The sequence below is a fragment of the Rhipicephalus sanguineus genome, chromosome 1 (assembly GCF_013339695.2).
Source record: "Rhipicephalus sanguineus isolate Rsan-2018 chromosome 1, BIME_Rsan_1.4, whole genome shotgun sequence".
NCBI classification, from domain to species: Eukaryota; Metazoa; Arthropoda; class Arachnida; order Ixodida; family Ixodidae; genus Rhipicephalus; species Rhipicephalus sanguineus.
In genome coordinates, this window is record NC_051176.1 from 109,928,291 (window position 1) to 109,944,952 (window position 16,662).

Below are 16,662 nucleotides of genomic sequence, written 5' to 3' on the forward strand. Positions count from 1 at the left end.
TCGGAGATGTTCAACAGATCCTCATCTGAGACGACACCACGAACGGTGTTCATGGACCTATGTGGGGTGACTGTTACAGGGATACTTCCAAATGATGTGAGCTGAGAGAGGTTTTCATATTGCTTTCTGTCTTTGAGCTCAAGGAGCAGATCGCCACTAGCCATCTTAGATGCCTTGTAACCAGGTCCCAGTTTTTCAGTTAAGCTTCTTGCCACCAAAAAGGGTGAGATCGTTCTCGCTTTTTCGTCTGACTGCTCACTGTGAATAACGTGGTACTTCGGAAAGTGTTCGTGTGTCTTTGAAAAGAGTTGGAGAGGTGCTTCGGTCCGTACCCTTTTCAGGGTACGATCGGATTTCGAAAAAGATGTGCTTAACATAGCATTCGCGTTATGTTTCGGCGGCGGTGCCAACCACCCACCACCGAGCCCAACAAGGGGACGCGACAGGAAATGTGCGAGGACAAGTCTGCCAGCGCCAGCTGTACACCACCGCTATAACCACATATGGTGAGCCAAGACTGGTCATCCACACAAGGTTAACCCTTGCCGCCATGAAAATTTGAAGTAAACAGAAGATAGGAGAGGACAGGACAGATGAAAAGTGTGAGGAAAAGACGAAGATGAGGGGAGAGAGAGACAGGAAAAGGCGACTGCCGATTTCCCCTGGGTGGGTCAGCCCAGGGGTGCCGTCTACGTGAAGCCGGGGCCAAAGGGGTGTGTTGCCTCTGCCGGGGGGCCTTAAAGGTCCAATCACCCGGCGTCGGCTCAACCCCCAGGATCCCCGTTTCCCCGGACACGGCAAAGCCACGCACGGCGAGGCGTGGGAGGGGGTCGAAACCCCCCCGTTAGCTCGGGTCCGTGGTGTCGCTACACACCAAACGCCTGCTTGCGCAGACGCCCCTGCGGGGGAGCCATAATTCTTCATCGTCATCAGTCGTCGCGTCAACAAAGTGCACATAATGCCTTACAGAGCTGGTGCCTCGCTTCTCCGCAGAATGACGAATAATGGCTTAGTAGGTGCTTCCCAACTTCACAAAAATTGTGATTTATGACGTAGTGGGTACCTTTCTAGTGTACTTGTATTGTAGCCCCAAGAGAGCTTAACGGGCTCTAGAAACGCCGCTCTTCCAGCTTTCGCTGTGACTGTGCTGCGGTTTCAGCGCAGGCCTGGCGTTTTTTATTGCCGGATTATCAATAATGCATAAAATTCATCATACTGTGGAGCCAACAGAACTAAGAATAATTAGCCTGCATATACAACCTCTACTTAACCATTAAAAAGGTTGTAACGTTACTAAAATATCCAATACAGGTAGCCAATCTGGTGATTGGCATTGTAATTTATACATATCTCGCTGATTCTCTGGCGGGCCTGGCATCTACATCAACATTTCGTACAGCCATACAAGTTTTCCATAAGCCGTGTAGGGTCGGAGCCATGATCATGTCGTAGCGTGCTCCATTTTCATTTTCTACAGGAAGAAAACGCATGCCGTAGGGCGATACAGGGAGCGCTTTTTTGAGGGCCGTCTGCAAGACATCCCGCAGGAATATTTCATTCCAGCAATCTAAAATAAACACGACCCGAGACATACAATGCACTTGAAGAACATACCAAACTTTAGCTACTAGAAAAACGTTGCAAACTGAAGCCCTAGTGAATAGAGAGAAGTCCCACCCACCCCATTTATCGTTTCATTCCTTAGCACGCTTTGTTTCCTCATTCCAGTGTTGCGTCGTATCACGATAGTGTTCTAAAGGCACGCCTAGATATCTGACCGGTGTGGTAGTACATGTCATCTTTGCATAGTAATGTGGCGTGTTTTCCCACGGTTCATGCCAGAAACCCATTATTTGATCCACTTGATATCACTTCCTGTAACTGTGCAATATAACCCAGCTCCTTTTACGCTTTAATTTATGCTTTCCTTATCGGCACAGAAAACAGCTATGTCATCAGCGTCACATAGCACTTTCACTTCGTTTGTTAACAATTTGAAGCCATGAATTCTCTCATTACCAAGTATTTTGAAACATAATGGCTCGAGAAAGATTTTGAACAATAATGATGACAAACGGCAGCCTCGTCTGATACTGCATTTAATCTTGAAACTTTCGGTAACAATATTGTTTACAATAAGGCTCGCTGAACGTTACTGTCGCACATTTTCACTCCATCGGTTACTACAGATTCCAGATTAAGATGTTCCAGAAGGCTGAAAAAGATTTCATGGGAAACGCGATCAAACGCTTTCTCCAGATCAAGCTGTAACATAGCTCGCCGTTCTGAACAATCATCACAGTATTCTAGTGCACTTCTTGTCACATGAATGTTAGTAAAAATCGAGTGTCCCTTATTTCCACGCGTTTGGTGCGTTCCCACCAAAGCTATGACAACAGTTCGCAATCTTCTGGCCAGCACTTTCATATATATTTTGTAATCGGCATTTCCTAAACATATTGGTCTGTAGAACGCAACTGACAGGAGCTCTGCTGGGTCGTCCGACATCGGGATTAGTACAGTATGCGGAGATTTAAAAGATGGTGGCCCTACATTTTCCTTGTACGCTTCAGTTATCACACGATGCAGGGCCTCTGCAAGTTGCCCTTTAAAGGCCTTATAAAAGGAACTTATCAGACCATCAGGGCCAGGAGATCTCCCTACTTTTAAATCATGGATTGCATCTTCAATTTCACGTACAGTAATAGGTGCGTATAGACAAGTCTTCGCATCATTTTCTAACGTAGGCACTAAATGAAAGTACTCATTTTCAAAGCCTGTTGCAGTGCTAATTTGATTCCCCAACAGGTTTTTGAAGTATTGCACAAAAGCGAGTTCAATTGTCCGTTTGTCGTTTGTAATAGCACCCCCATATTCTATTTCTTTTATTTCATGTTTAACAGCGCAACCCCCAACAAGAATCTTTCACTACGTGTACGAACAATGGCTCCTCTATATCTGTCAACATCTATGGCTTCCAGTTTACTCTTTACATCTTTAGTTTAATTACTTAATGCTCCTGGTTGTGTATCTTGTGAATTCAACAAATAGTCAAATTGTCTTCGAAGTGCGTATTCTTCTTTTCTTTCGTTTCGGCGCATTGTGCATGCTCTTTCGATGCCACATATTTTGGTCTCTTGCTTGAAGACGTCCCATTCAGCGACAAAACGATAGGTTTTAGACAGAAGTGTTTCGATGTTTCCTTTTGCTTTGCTCAGAAAATCATCGTCCTGTAGGAGCTTGCCGTTAAGTTTCCAAAGCGCCCAACTAAACGACGGGTCTTTGTGTTTTACTCCTAAGAAAAACATTACCAAGCTATGATCGCTAAAAGACTCATGCCTTACGTTGTAATCTTGGCACAACGGCACCATATATATTTACAGACACGTATACTCTCTCTAGGGGTGCTTGGCTTGCATCTAGGAAATGCGTGGACTGAGCTCGGCTTCCCTTAGCCAGAATGTCACCAATATCTTCTAAACCCTAAACAATATCTTTAACTATCGCGCTTAGTTTAGTGCTACTGCGGTCATGTACGTACAGGTTCGTTCTGCACTCTATCAGCTGCGGCACGTACACAATTGAAGTCACCAAGAAACAGAATGATTCTTTCACAATCTAAATATGATAAACGCTTTTGAAAAAAAGTAAGCTCTGAGCTTCTCTGTTCGGTGCGTACAAGCATATAGCCCACCACTTCAAATCAGAGTATGAAAAATAGTGCGCAACTAACCACCCACTTTTAAACACAATTACAGTTTCTACTGTTATGAGAAGGCAGCTGCGCAATAACAAGTCATACCCGCCAGATGACCTTACTGCGCGACATAAACATATGCGATATCGTGCGGTAAAGGGTTTCACCATGCGGTTCGTCTGAGCCTGGCTTTCCACTTTGGTTTGTTGAATCGCTAAGATATCAATATAATTTTCCAACAACAGCCTATTTACTTGATATTGTCGGCGTTTTGGAGATAGGCCTCGTACAATTAGCGTGTCTAGTCCTGCGCTGCCATGGTCCTCAAGTGCCGCAATTGCCTCAGGTCCCATGACGCTTCGTCAAATGACTGCCCCAAGAAACAGAAGGAAAAAGAGAACCTAAAACAGGTGGTGTGAGGCCGTTCGTCTCGTCGAGAAGCTGTTACTGTCGTCAGAAAACGACGCTCCCGAAGCCGTTCAAGGAACTCTGTGAAGCGCAGTTCACAGGTGACACCTCCCCCTTTGCTTCCTAGACAAGACACATCCGAGTCGATTCCTACACTGAAGCATGGCCGGCATTACCAAAGCTGCAGCTCTGGCTGCAAGGTTGCAGCCAGAGTCACAGCCAAAGCCCCTTTACAATCCACAGCAACTCCAATGGTCGCAGCAGACATTGACCGAGTCAACGACAGCTCTGGTTCCCCACGACTTGCCTGCGAAAGACTAGGACATTGCTGCAATATTTCGATCTCTTCTGGACACCATACTCATTGTGAAGAATAATTACAAATGTCTGGTCACATGTTTCGCGTTGCCTCTTGTGATTCAAGACAGCTCTGTTTAAAGTGCGGGCAAGGGCCCAGTGACTGTTGTGTGATCGCATTATACAAAGGACTGTGAGATGAACCCTTCGGCAAAGTGCGAACGTTTCTTGTATGTCAACATTGTTGCCGACACGTGGACATTATGCGTGACGTGAGAACATTCCTTAAAAAAAAAACATTGCCGTCAGTGATTTTTACAATACTGTACTCTTATTTATAAGTACGTGACGCTAATTAATAAGTAAGGGAAGAGGAGTAGTCGGAGCCATGTATAGGCGCCATCCTCTCCTTAAACACATTTAAAACACATTTAATAAAAAAAAAACCACCATACTCATGCTTTTGAATAAGCTGAATACTCCGACAGACCCAACAGCCCTACAACTGCTGGAGGTTTTTGATCCAGTGTTTTCAGGGCTTCAGTAATCACCGGCCCTCTCAAAGGCCGCGATTCCCCAATCGAATGTCAGAGCGCTGAAGCCATGCAGGTCAGAGAAGATCCAGCCTCAATAACTGACTGTACCCCTTTGTACGTGCAGTGCTCTCCTTCCGTCTGTTTTTCTCTTTCTAATCTCCACTTTATTGCCATGGTGCAGGGCAGCAAACCGGACGCTCATATGATTAACCTACCTACCTTTCCTCTTCTTGCTTTCTCTCTGTTTATCCTTAGCGTCATGTATAGAGAATAAAAATCGGACCGCATGGGGCTCACCTTGTCACTTAACACTTGGCGAAGAGTACATTGATAGCTGGCCCTTGTGGTTGTCACAGGCGCCTTGGGTTCAACCCAAGGCGCCTGTGACGGGTTCTGTGACGGGTTCTGTGACGCCTGTGAAGGCACTGGGGTTCAACCCCTTCCGCTTGGTCTTGCTCAGCTCTTGCGTGTGCAGCGCCGGCCATAGCACTAAAGGCCCGCTGAACCAGGAGGCTATGAGCCTCCCGAGGTATGGCGGCCCGGTGGTACGTTGGGTTTCGGCTTCAAGGACATGCGGCAGACTTGGGCTGCTTTTGGAGGTGGTTCGCCAGTGATGGACTCAGCTGGGATCCCGTATTCTATTGCTATTTCGTCGCGCGTCTCTTCCACACGGTGGTCTTCAAATCCACCATGTCATCCAAGTGATGATCAGGTTTCTCTGTGGGCGCTTGCCGACAGCTGGCAATGTTTTCCGTTGATTTGATACGCGTATTCTTTGACTGCACAGGAAGCGGAACACATTGTTTAACGAGCTTGCCAACAGGCTCTTCTGTTTTGTTGGTACTGGCCGATGGTATCGGAGGAAATTTAACAGCCTCAAGTTTCTTGACCTTGCAGTTGCAACTAGTACCACGGCTTCTGATTCATTCATTTGCAGCTCTGCTTTATCATCTTAGGCAGAGGGCCCCTTAACCTTCGCGTAGGATCTTACGCACTCCTCCTCAGCATGGGCAAAACATCTACATGATGCGCATCATGGTACTAGACATTCACGTCGGATATGGCCTGTCCGTTTACATCGCAAGCAGAGCAGAGCTATTCCAGGAGGCAGCAACCAAAGTCAGCTCCCCTGCCACACGCAGCTCATGCAGGATGTCTACCTTCGTGTAGCCTGCTTTGAGCTGAAGGCTTATCAGCCGCGTCGTTCACGCTTAATCGGAAACGCCTAGTATGCGGTATCACTGTCACTTCTGTCACGTTGCCGTACGGTGCGAACGCCGTCCGTACATCTTTTTCATCGACATGATGAACAACCCAGTGCATCTTTAGTCTACCCTGGTTGTTCGGATCAACCATGAGGCAACACCACTCCTTCACAGAGTCTTCAGTTGTCGAAAGTAGTTTCTTCTTGGCCTCGTTGTTCTTCAGCGTTGCGGCTGACACATGATTTATTTGGTATGCGCCTAACGCTTCAATGTCAGGTAGCATGCCCAAATATTAAAGTGCGTCACGTATATCCTATACACGATATCGCTTTCCATGAACATTCAAATGAAGAAAAATTACACCATCTCCCACTAAAGGGAACCACGTGTGGATTCGAAGCAGCGGGGAGATGGTTAGCTTGAGCGGGAGATGGTGTAATTTTATTGAGAGGACGAATGAGAATGCATAAGAGAAGAGAGACAACGCCGCTCGACGTTGACGTTTCGATTCGGCTTCGCGTTGCCGCGCCGCCTCGAGATCCGCCGCTCAAAGTTGACGTTTTGATTCGGCTTCCCGAGCCCGGAGTTCAGGGTCCGCTTGCCGCCGTTCACGTTTCCTTTCGGCTTCGCGAGCCCGAAGTTCCAGATCGCCACGTCGCCGCTCCCGTTTCGCGGCAGCGGCCCGAGCGCTCATCGCGGCACTGGACAGCAGAGAGAATGAGGCGCGCGCGCCCCGTCGTTTTCATACCGCGGAACTACCGTGGCACCCCCGGCGGAGTATGCAGCTGTCGCATCACCTGCCGTGCGCGCCGCTCCGTAGAGGATTCCTATAGGAGAGGGGGAAGCGTAGGAGAGGGGAGATGGGGGAGGGAACGCGCGCGCCACTCCGTATTTCATGAGGAGAGAGAGGGAGAGGGGACGCACAAGCGCAGTGGGGGTGGACGCCGCGGGACGCGGGAGTGAGGGACAAAGCCCCCGCCATAATGTGCTTCGCATCTAAAACAATATTTAAAATAATGCGACCAGTTGGAAGCATCCACAAAATAACTTAGCATTCTTGTTTCCACTAGCAGCATTCCGGTTACCGCGGCGGGACATGACCGCCGACGCTACCCCAGACGAGCGTAACATTCCCCAGCCGTTCACGACAGTGTCCAGAAGTAGAATCCCTACTCTGCCACCTGGCCGGTACTTGCAGCAGCATGTAGTCAGGCATTTTGTACATTTCGGCGACGATCTAAGAAAACCTATCCGGAAAAATTATGCAAAATGCACGACGCGGGTGGGACTCGAACCCCCGCGGGCAGAGGCCAATGGATTAGCAGCCCACACCCCCACTGCGCATGCTCGGCTCGTCTCGTCCCGGCAGCAAGCCTCTCCTCTCCCTCCCACCCTCCCCCCCTCCCCTCCTCCCTCCTTCCCTCCCTCCTCTTCCTCGAACGCGGGCGGTGTGTAAATAAGCGGCGGAGCGCGCGTTCGGAATTCAGTCAAGGGCGTCTTTACTTGGCTTTCGCTTGACTTGACGCTTTGCTTGACTCGAGTAGATGCGATGGAAGCAACAGTACCTTCAATCAGCGTCCCACCACTCGTTGAAGACAACGTTACCCCACCCTCAGCGTCGTCGGCGTCAACAACAGCAAGCAACGCACAAGACAAGGCTGCGAAGAGACGAGCATACGACGCTGAACGCAAGCATTTGAAGCGAGCTGCGGACCCGGAACTTCGTGCACGCTGGAGCCGTTCAAGTCGTACTTGGTGTGCGCATCGTGTAACAATTAAGCATTCCTAAACCATACCCAATTACGCAATATTCACGCGATACCCCCACCACTCTGCGACGCATTTACTCGAGTTCCCCCCGTGGGAAGATGCGGGCGACTTTTTGAATCCGCCCACATTAGTTTTTTGAAATGCAAAAAGTGATTGATAGTGTGCAAAAAAGGCGCGTTCGATAGTTTCATTATCGCTCACAGTAAGTGTCCCGTTGCAATAAATCATATTGACATGATTACGTCGACCTTGGGCTTTTTCTAGTCCAAGCGCTCTTTTAGTGGGCGTCTCTCCCGCCACCAGTTCTTTAGCACATGCGCGCACCAAGGCACCTTTGTAGCGCTCCTTGTCGTACTGTTCTAATTTTTCCTTTATATTGCGCACCTCGTCTTTACAGGTCCCCGGCTCATTGCTTTTGAGGGCTATCAGCTGCTGAAGTGTTTTATTCAGGCTTCTCTCTTTTATTTGCCCCTCGAATTTTAGAGTGCTCGATCTGTCCAGCGCTTTCCTTTTAACCGTCTGCTTTAAACATTCCCATTTCTCTGCTACAGTTTCAGTTTCTTCAGTAAGCATTTCCTTAATAGTTCTATGTACTGCTTCTATAAATTGTTCATCATTTAGTAATAAGTCGTTCAGTTTCCATAACTGCCACTTAAAAGACTTTCGCTGTTTCTTCATACCTAAGTGACATACAACCAAGCAATGATCCGAGAAAGACACTGGCACTAGAGTCACTGGAAAATCAGAGTACCGCAAAGGTAGGCTGCACGCGGGCAACATTGGGTGGCGGCGGCCATGTCCCTTCCAGACCGTCCGGCGCGTTGCTAGCGTGTGTTGAGAAGTGACCGATCTTTTAGCCTCAGTGCCGTGTTACGCTCGGCAGAACGGCATTATATGTGTGTGTTTCTTCAAGAGGATATTAGAAGTGATTTCGAGTCATCGACAGGTATGGATCGACTGCGCGGTTAGCGGTGTAACTAATGAAACGTACGGCGAACGTTGCCATGTGCTCGCGAACTCTCTTCATGGCTTCATCGGTCTCTTTTCGTGTCACGCCCGGGCTTGTTCGCTAGAGCTAGGTCTGGATCTGTAAACATCGTTGCATTAGCGCAGTGACATCGTGCGAGATGCCATTTACTTCGACATTTGGTGAATCTTGACTGTTTGCGCTAGCTTTGCAGTCGGTGTTCAGGTTCACTGCACTCGAGAACGTTATCGAACAACATCGAGAACATTCAACATTGCGTCCTTCGACTGATCGCTGACGCATAGCTTGCTTGCGCACCGTGCTTGCTGTTCAACTGGTTGATATGTGTAATAGAAGTTGTGTGTGTACGGTAATTGGAAGTTGTGCGCGACGTCTTGATTCGGCACGCCAGCAGCCGAACCCACGGGCGAATCGGCGTGCGGTAGGTAAGGTGCATCTTATCTTACGATACATAGAAAATAGGCCATCAAAAATGATTGACATCACTACTTTATTGTTTCATTTCCTATTTCTTGTCTCCTCAATATTCCCAACGTTGCAATGAATTTGCAAATATTTTGCTGTTTCCGACAAATAACATTTCTTTTTTTGGCGTTGCCAGTGCGTAAACAGCTGGGGTTCGGTTTCTGCACTGCTACACTTTTTTTTTCATAATGCACTCTTATTAAAACTTCCTCGGCACAGTGCTTTATGTTCTTTTGATCAGAAATAGCGCATCCCGGAATTTTTAAAGCGCATGCTACTGCAACACAGTATGTATATAGACCTAGGGCGCGCATAAAATCGACTCCCTCAATGGGTGGGATCTGATTTTTTTTTTTTTGCTCTGACCATTTCTCACCAACTATACAGTATTTTAAGGGTACGCTCGGTGCAATGCAGCATTAGCGGCATTTTTTTGCAACAAATTTAAAAATACGCTTGATAACATTGCCTTATACCAAGTTTATCAACGGAGTTCCACGCTTCTGTTCTGTGCAATGCCAAATATGCCACAATAGCCTTCAAGGTATACCAGTAAACAGTTATTATTTTATTAAATCTTCGATTTCGCTCTCGTGCGTGGCACGCTTAAAATTCCGATAGCATGCGTAATCCGTTCAACAGATCGAGATATAAACGGCCGAGGAAATAGAAAGGTATGTAGTTTGCAATATCGCTGACCATAGCGAACCGAAAAGGTGAAGTATCCTGTCGCATAAGATCTTTTCCAGCAAAATTAATGTAGTTCACTGCAGGAAGGAGTGTTATTCGAGGGGGGCGAATTCGTTCAGGCCAACTATGCAGCCACGTAGAACGGCGCTTTTTGACATTAACCTTTCCCACACGGCAAACGAGATTCCCAGAGTAGCTCACCAGTAACGTTCGATTGATGGTGAGCTACTCTTTTCTGGCATCTGCATGCAGTGGCGTAGCCAGGGGGTGGCACACCGAGCGGTGCCCCCCCCCCCCCGAAAAAAGTGTCTCCTTACGCCCTTGTCTGCATGATGCGTTTAAAAAAGCGACGAAGTACTTCTGGGGACCGCGGTACTGCTAAATGTCGGGCCACGCTCTGCATTGAACGCGCCTGCACCCAAAGCGCTTGGAAGGGATATGGCGGCGAGAGGTCACGTGATGCGAATAAGCCAATCGCGGCGGCGGCGGCGCGCGGAAAACAGATGCGATACTCTGAAATTTTTCCAGTGACTCTAACTGGCACAACATTGTAACCGTGACACAATGGTATAATGTCTAGCGATAAGTACATGCGGTCTAACCGCGCATGGCTATAGTGCCTTGAAATCGCGTGTCCGCTTCAACGCATTCGTACACATCGTCCAGGTAATTCTCGCTAATTAACTTATACAACACGTCACTCCTTTCGTCGCGAATGCCCATTCTGTTAACTCTATCCCATGCACTTAAAACACAATTGAAGTCTCCTAACAACACAACCCGCTTATCACAATTCGTCCACTGAAAAAGATTCGAAAAAAAAAGAGGGTACGCTCTTCCACACCATTCGGTGCGTATATGCCAATTACTCGGAATTCTGTTTCACAAAACACGAAATCACAATACACAACTCTTCCTGACTGATATGAATATACACTTTGAACAAGAAGGCCTTGCAGTTTTTTTTACAAAAAGAACACATCCCGCGGACGTCCCTATCGCATGGCTCACGACTGCATAGTGTCTGTCAGTGAAACGACACACCATGCTGCCGGTCTCCTCCCCGTCAACCTTAGTTTCCTGGACGGCTAGGACGTCGATACCTTGGTCGGTGACCAACCGTAGGAGCTGACTTTGCCTACGCCTAGCCGCCAACCCTCTCACGTTCAGCGTAGCTATGCTGAGGGGTGGAAATGGTGCCATTGTGACTTCTACGCTAAAAGGAGTAGGCCTGGAGCATGGCGCTTACCTTTCACGTCGAGCCTACGGCTAGCCGCCTCCAGGACCATCCTGCTTGCAGGCGTTCCTTTGCTTTGTCTTGTCCGCCGGTTTCTTGTCAGTTGGGATTTTTGGTTCGGGTCTCAGCGTGAACCGCCTCCCTTGAGTCCTTGCAGGCGGCTCCTCGCTGTTGGTAGACGACGTCTTGTCCATTTTCTCGGTCTCGTCGCGCGAACGCTTTAGTGTGGCAGTGGTGACACTCATCTCGTCCCCGCTTCCGGACGTCTCTCCTTGGAACTCTGCTGCCTCGTCCGCCTCCACTTGCACCGCTTCCTGCTCGACTTTTTCAGGTTCAGCTGCTGACGGGGTCATGACAGGTATGGTTAAATGCTGAGGAGCATCCGCCAACTTGTGTGTGTCTGTCGAGGCCGACTCCCCGGCTGTCGCCAGGACCACTGTGCTGCCGGCTCCTTCAGCGGCCTCCTCCATCTCGGCCGCGTCCATGACGAGCTCGGCAACCACCTCGCTCTTCGCTGGTCCTGTTGCAGAGGCATACGTCCTAACACAGTCGGCTTCCACGTGCCCGAAGCGTCTACAGCGGGAGCAACGTGGCACCTTGCACTCACGGCGGACATTCCCTGTGCCTTCGCAGCGCAAGCACTGCATCGGCCGTCCAGGCAAAACAACCAAGGCTAGGTCACCGTCCACGCGGATCTGGTGTGGAAGGTCTTCAACCATGAGACCACTCTTCAACTTCAGTAAGACTGTCCTTGTGGTTGAGCACTTGTCTGCCATGCCCGGGACCCGCCACCGCTCACGGCTCACTTCCACCACCTTTCCAAATGCTGCCAGTGAAGCCCGCGCATCTTCGTCGCTCACCCCGTGCAGCAGCCAGTGCAGCCTAAGCTTCACCTGCTGGTCCTGCGGGTCGACGACGACGCAACGCCTCCCCTTCACCTGGAGCTCTTTCAGTGCAAGTCGGCGTTTTATAGGAGCACCGTCATTGAAGGTCACCGCCCACAAGCAGTTTATCTGATACGCACCGAGGCTCACCACATCGGGCAGCAGGCCCGTCGGCGTCAGCGCATCCCGAAAATCTTCAACCTTGTAAGGCCTGGCTCTGACATCTCAGTGTAAAAACACGGTGTTATTAAATAAAAAAGTTTTCCTTTTAGCAGCGAAGGCAAAATAAACTGGTATTCCTTGTCATCCGTATTCCTGTTTCTGCGGCCCACAGTGGCCGCTATCGCCGCTCCGCTGGAGCCCATGACACTGCTATCCGATCAGCTCGGCTGCCGGAAGCATAATCCGGCCACCTCGCCGGTACTTCCTGCACCTCTCGCATGTTGTCAGGCATTTGTATACATCTAAGTGCTTATCTAAGAAAACGTATAAGGAAAAATTATGCAAAATAGACGACGAGGGTGGGACTTGAACCCACGCGGGCAGAGCCCAATGGATTAGCTGTCCATCGCCTTAACCACTCGGCCACCTCGCCGGTATATCCTGCAGTTATCGCATGTAGTCAGGCATTTGTACATCTAAGCGATTATCTAAGAAAACGTATAAGGAAAAATTATGCAAAATAACGACGAGGGTGAGACTCGAACCCACGCGGGCAGAGGAGCCCAATGGATTAGCAGTCCATCGCCTTAACCACTCGGCCACCTCGCCGGTACTTCCTGCACTTCTCGCATGTTGTCAGGCATTTGTACATCTAAGCGATTATCTAAGAAAACCTATAAGGAAAAATTATGCAAAATGGGCGACGAGGGTGGGACTCGAACCCACGCGGGCAGAGCCCAATGAATTAGCAGTCGATCGCCTTAGCCACTCGGCCACCTCGCCGGTATATCCTGCAGTTATCGCATGTAGTCAGGCATTTGTACATGTTTGTCGCGTGAAATTCTCGACGTAACACAGCGGCGGCGTTTCATGCGCGCCCGGCGCCCTCAGTTCCGATATCGCCTGGATCAGGACCTTCAATTTTGATTATTAATCTCAAATTACATGTGTCCTTCGGGGATTTCTAAAAAAATGGCATGCCATGGATTGTCATGTCCTACAACTTATCCGTATTAACAAATGCCCTCAAGTTAACCATTAAAAAGTTATTGAACGAGTTTTGTTAATTACGCATTCCAATCTAACTTTAGGTGCGGCAAAGTATTTCCACCTCGACGTAGAATTCACGTGCGAAGACGACATGTGCCTAACTGTTATAGTATTTTATAAAAAATTTGTATTTTCTCAAAAAAAATCCCTGTAGAATAAAAAGTAGGAGGAGTGCTTTACTTCGACCTATGCTCGCGTTGTTTAACTGATCAGTAACTTCTACCGAAACCTCGTGGCCATCTTGTATGGATGGCGCCGGAGGGTACTCGCAAGCGGAATCCCCTGTGACTATTTTCAGTACCTCATCTGTCACCGATGCTTTCGTTCAAGCGATTGCTATAGCGCACGTAACCCATGACAGGCCATCCCGTTCACCTTAAACCAACGTTCCCCTCGCTATCGGGATAATCCACGCGTCTCAACGCAAATTTCCGGGTGGGATTCAAAGGCCCGAAGCAATACACGTGTAACGAGTATGAGAGACGCCTTAGAGAAGGGCGGGGCTATAAGTTTATTAGGACCACCTGAGGTTCTTGAACGTTGATCCAAGGCACATCACACTTTCCTCTTTTTTTGCTTTCTTTTAATTCCGTACTCTTCCGAATCCGAGGGACAACCATGTACTCAGCATCAAAATTCAATAGTCATCAGAGCCTTCCTCAACATGAAGCGGCGCCGTAATCGAACGGATATTTCTCCCACATCTGGTTTACTGCGTGCGAGCTCTGCCAGCGTTGCGGAACCTTTGTCGACCAGTATTGCCTGTCTCAACAAATTCTCAGCCTAACCCTCATCCAGAGACATGCTTTGAACCGTGTTATACCCAATGTTATGTCTAATGTCACGATGTGTCATGTAGTCAAAGTCCATCATAAAATGGGTACGGACCACAAAAATTGGGGAAATCTTACTATATATTCGCCACCGGTCCACTAAAAATGAAGAAGGCAACAGTTAGCCCAACAAATAGCCGACGACGTTAGTGGAGCTGAAACACCCTTCCATGCCGCAAGGAACTGAATTCTGGCATTGTAGGGAAGAGGAAGAAGGATAATAATAATAACAATAATAATAATAATAAGAAGAAGAAGAAGAAGAAGAAGAAGCGCCATAGTGTAAGCTGCATTCCTACGCAGTTTTCCGAAGACGTTAGCGGAGCGGAAAAACCCTTCCCTACATGCCCAGTTTCAGGCTTAGTACCACACATCAAAGAAATCTCTCTCAAAACACTGCATGCTTCGCCTCTCCCCAGGTTGCACGTTAGTAGAGCTGAAACACCCTTGCCTACATGCTTCGCACCTCCCAAGTTTTTTTTCTGTCTTCCTCTTTCATCCCTTTCTTTTGCGCTCCATTAGCCGGTAATTTAAGCACCTGTTGTGTTGTGTCCCACATGTCTCTTCCAACAACACGGTTAAAGGTCATATAGGAATTCATTGTCTTGTTCGCGGTTGCGTGCCCTTTGAAAAAAAGCGAGGTTCTAGTTAAACACTATTCACAACTACCGCGTGAGGTCATTGAGGGAGGTTTCATCAGAAAGTTTGATAGCCTGTGAGTCAGTTCTCCGCCGATCTACAGAAATAGCATATCTAAATCACGTATGAATGGGAAACATTCCATGTGCACTGTCAACGTGTGCCTATTATTATCGCCACTGCGAAATTGTACATGATGTTTTTTTTTGTTTTTTTGTTGTTGACCATTCGTGTGTTTCGCTTGTCAGTGCAGTATATATCAACTTCATTTCATCAGCAATAAATTGTTGCAAGTCAGCGCTCTTTGTGTGTCGGTCTTTCTCTTCTCCCTGTTTATTTCGCGCTGTGCCGGCTTCGTAATGGTTTGCCAACACTCCCAAGCTTCCATGCTAAATTGCTTCATATCAGCACTGGTATCACAGACCGCCCCTCAATCCGCTCGCCTTCAGGAATTTTTGCCACGTATTTGTTGCCTTTTGAAGCAGCGCCATAGGGCGCTATGGCTCGAATATTTTGTTCGAATGTATTGGTTTTCCGTCTCGCATCGTTCAAAGCGGCGCGGAAGGCAATATTTCCATCACGGTGCCTGAAAAATCGATAGGCTGGGTAGTTCTGTCAATGCATGCACAATCCACACATGTACAGGCCGAGTGCCCGTATGCAAACAGGATGAATCCATTGTCGAGCGCGTTTTACCGCGGCCTTATTGTGCACTCCTGTAACAGCGACGCATATTGACAGCAACGCTCCGTGATTGTGTCTGTGGGAACTTCGCTTCTGCATTTCCTCCTCACGCTACCCCACGCGCCTTTCAAGCCATGAGGTACAAGCCATGTGTGCAAAGTTTGTCCAGCTTTGAACGCCAGGAGAGCGCTGGGACACTCCATGTCAGTTGGCGCGGCACGGGCACCGGAACTCGAAGCGGCGGGAAGTGTTAGCGGAAACGTCCTTTGAATGCTTTTCTCCGTTGGCTCTGAAATGTCTGCGCTGAACGACGGGTTATACGCCAAGCTACGTCATAACGTTTCCGCATAATGGTGCGGGGAGCGGGTTCACCAGGCTAAGCGGCCCCGACGATGTACGTGTGCACTCGCGCTGGGACAGCTGTGCGAGCTCCATCCGACTTCGCCTGCGCGTATCGCGATGCGTTGAAACGCGCTGTCCTGTTAGACCTTAACGTAGCCAATGCAAGAGCCATTCGTACTCACCGGCACTGCCTCGCTACTCGTTTCGCAGCTGGGTCAGGCGAGCGTCGCTGATAACATTCTTCGAAGCTGGAAGCATTATATACATCAAGTTTACGCAATGCCCAGCGCGTCCATTTTGGAGCGCGTCTAATCAGAGGCGAGAACGAGGAACAGATGACCTTGGAACAGATTGAAAGAACCACACTCAAACGAGGGACGGTGAAATGGCTCACGGCATGCAGTAACTTTTCAGAAAGCAGGAGAGTTTCAGTGCGAGTGCTCCTGAGGCCCCTTCACGTCCCTCAGTTCTTTCCGTTGTCCGCCGCTTTCGCGCCTGTAGGGAGTACACGTACTCGTCTGGAGCATCGCATGCCACGTGCGCCCGAAAGTAATATATGTATACCTGTATCTTTTAGTGCAGGAGCACGCGGCATCACTAGCGTTTCTCAAGTATAGTGGATACGTGCGCGTGTCGCGCATTCATGTCAGCCTTACAGACAGTACGCCTGTTTCGCAATTGCCTCGCTTTGCGTTAACGTAAATGTCGTAAATGTGATTAAGCTTGTTCCTAAGCGGGAATCTAACATGACCTTGGCGCGGCGCACGAACGTGTT

General features: G+C 48.7%; 1 long non-coding RNA gene and 3 other non-coding genes across 4 annotated transcripts in view; 1 reads left to right on the top strand and 3 right to left on the bottom strand.

Annotated features, from left to right (window-relative positions):
- LOC125758476 (uncharacterized) overlaps positions 1 to 16,662 on the top strand; it is a 151,926-nt gene that overhangs the window by 32,624 nt on the left and 102,640 nt on the right. The gene's annotated exons all lie outside the window — the stretch shown is intronic.
- Trnas-gcu (transfer RNA serine (anticodon GCU)) lies at positions 12,691 to 12,772 on the bottom strand. Its single transcript has one exon. It is a non-coding gene; the product is annotated as a tRNA-Ser (tRNA).
- Trnas-gcu (transfer RNA serine (anticodon GCU)) lies at positions 12,864 to 12,948 on the bottom strand. The gene has a single exon. It is a non-coding gene; the product is annotated as a tRNA-Ser (tRNA).
- Trnas-gcu (transfer RNA serine (anticodon GCU)) lies at positions 13,041 to 13,122 on the bottom strand. Its single transcript has one exon. It is a non-coding gene; the product is annotated as a tRNA-Ser (tRNA).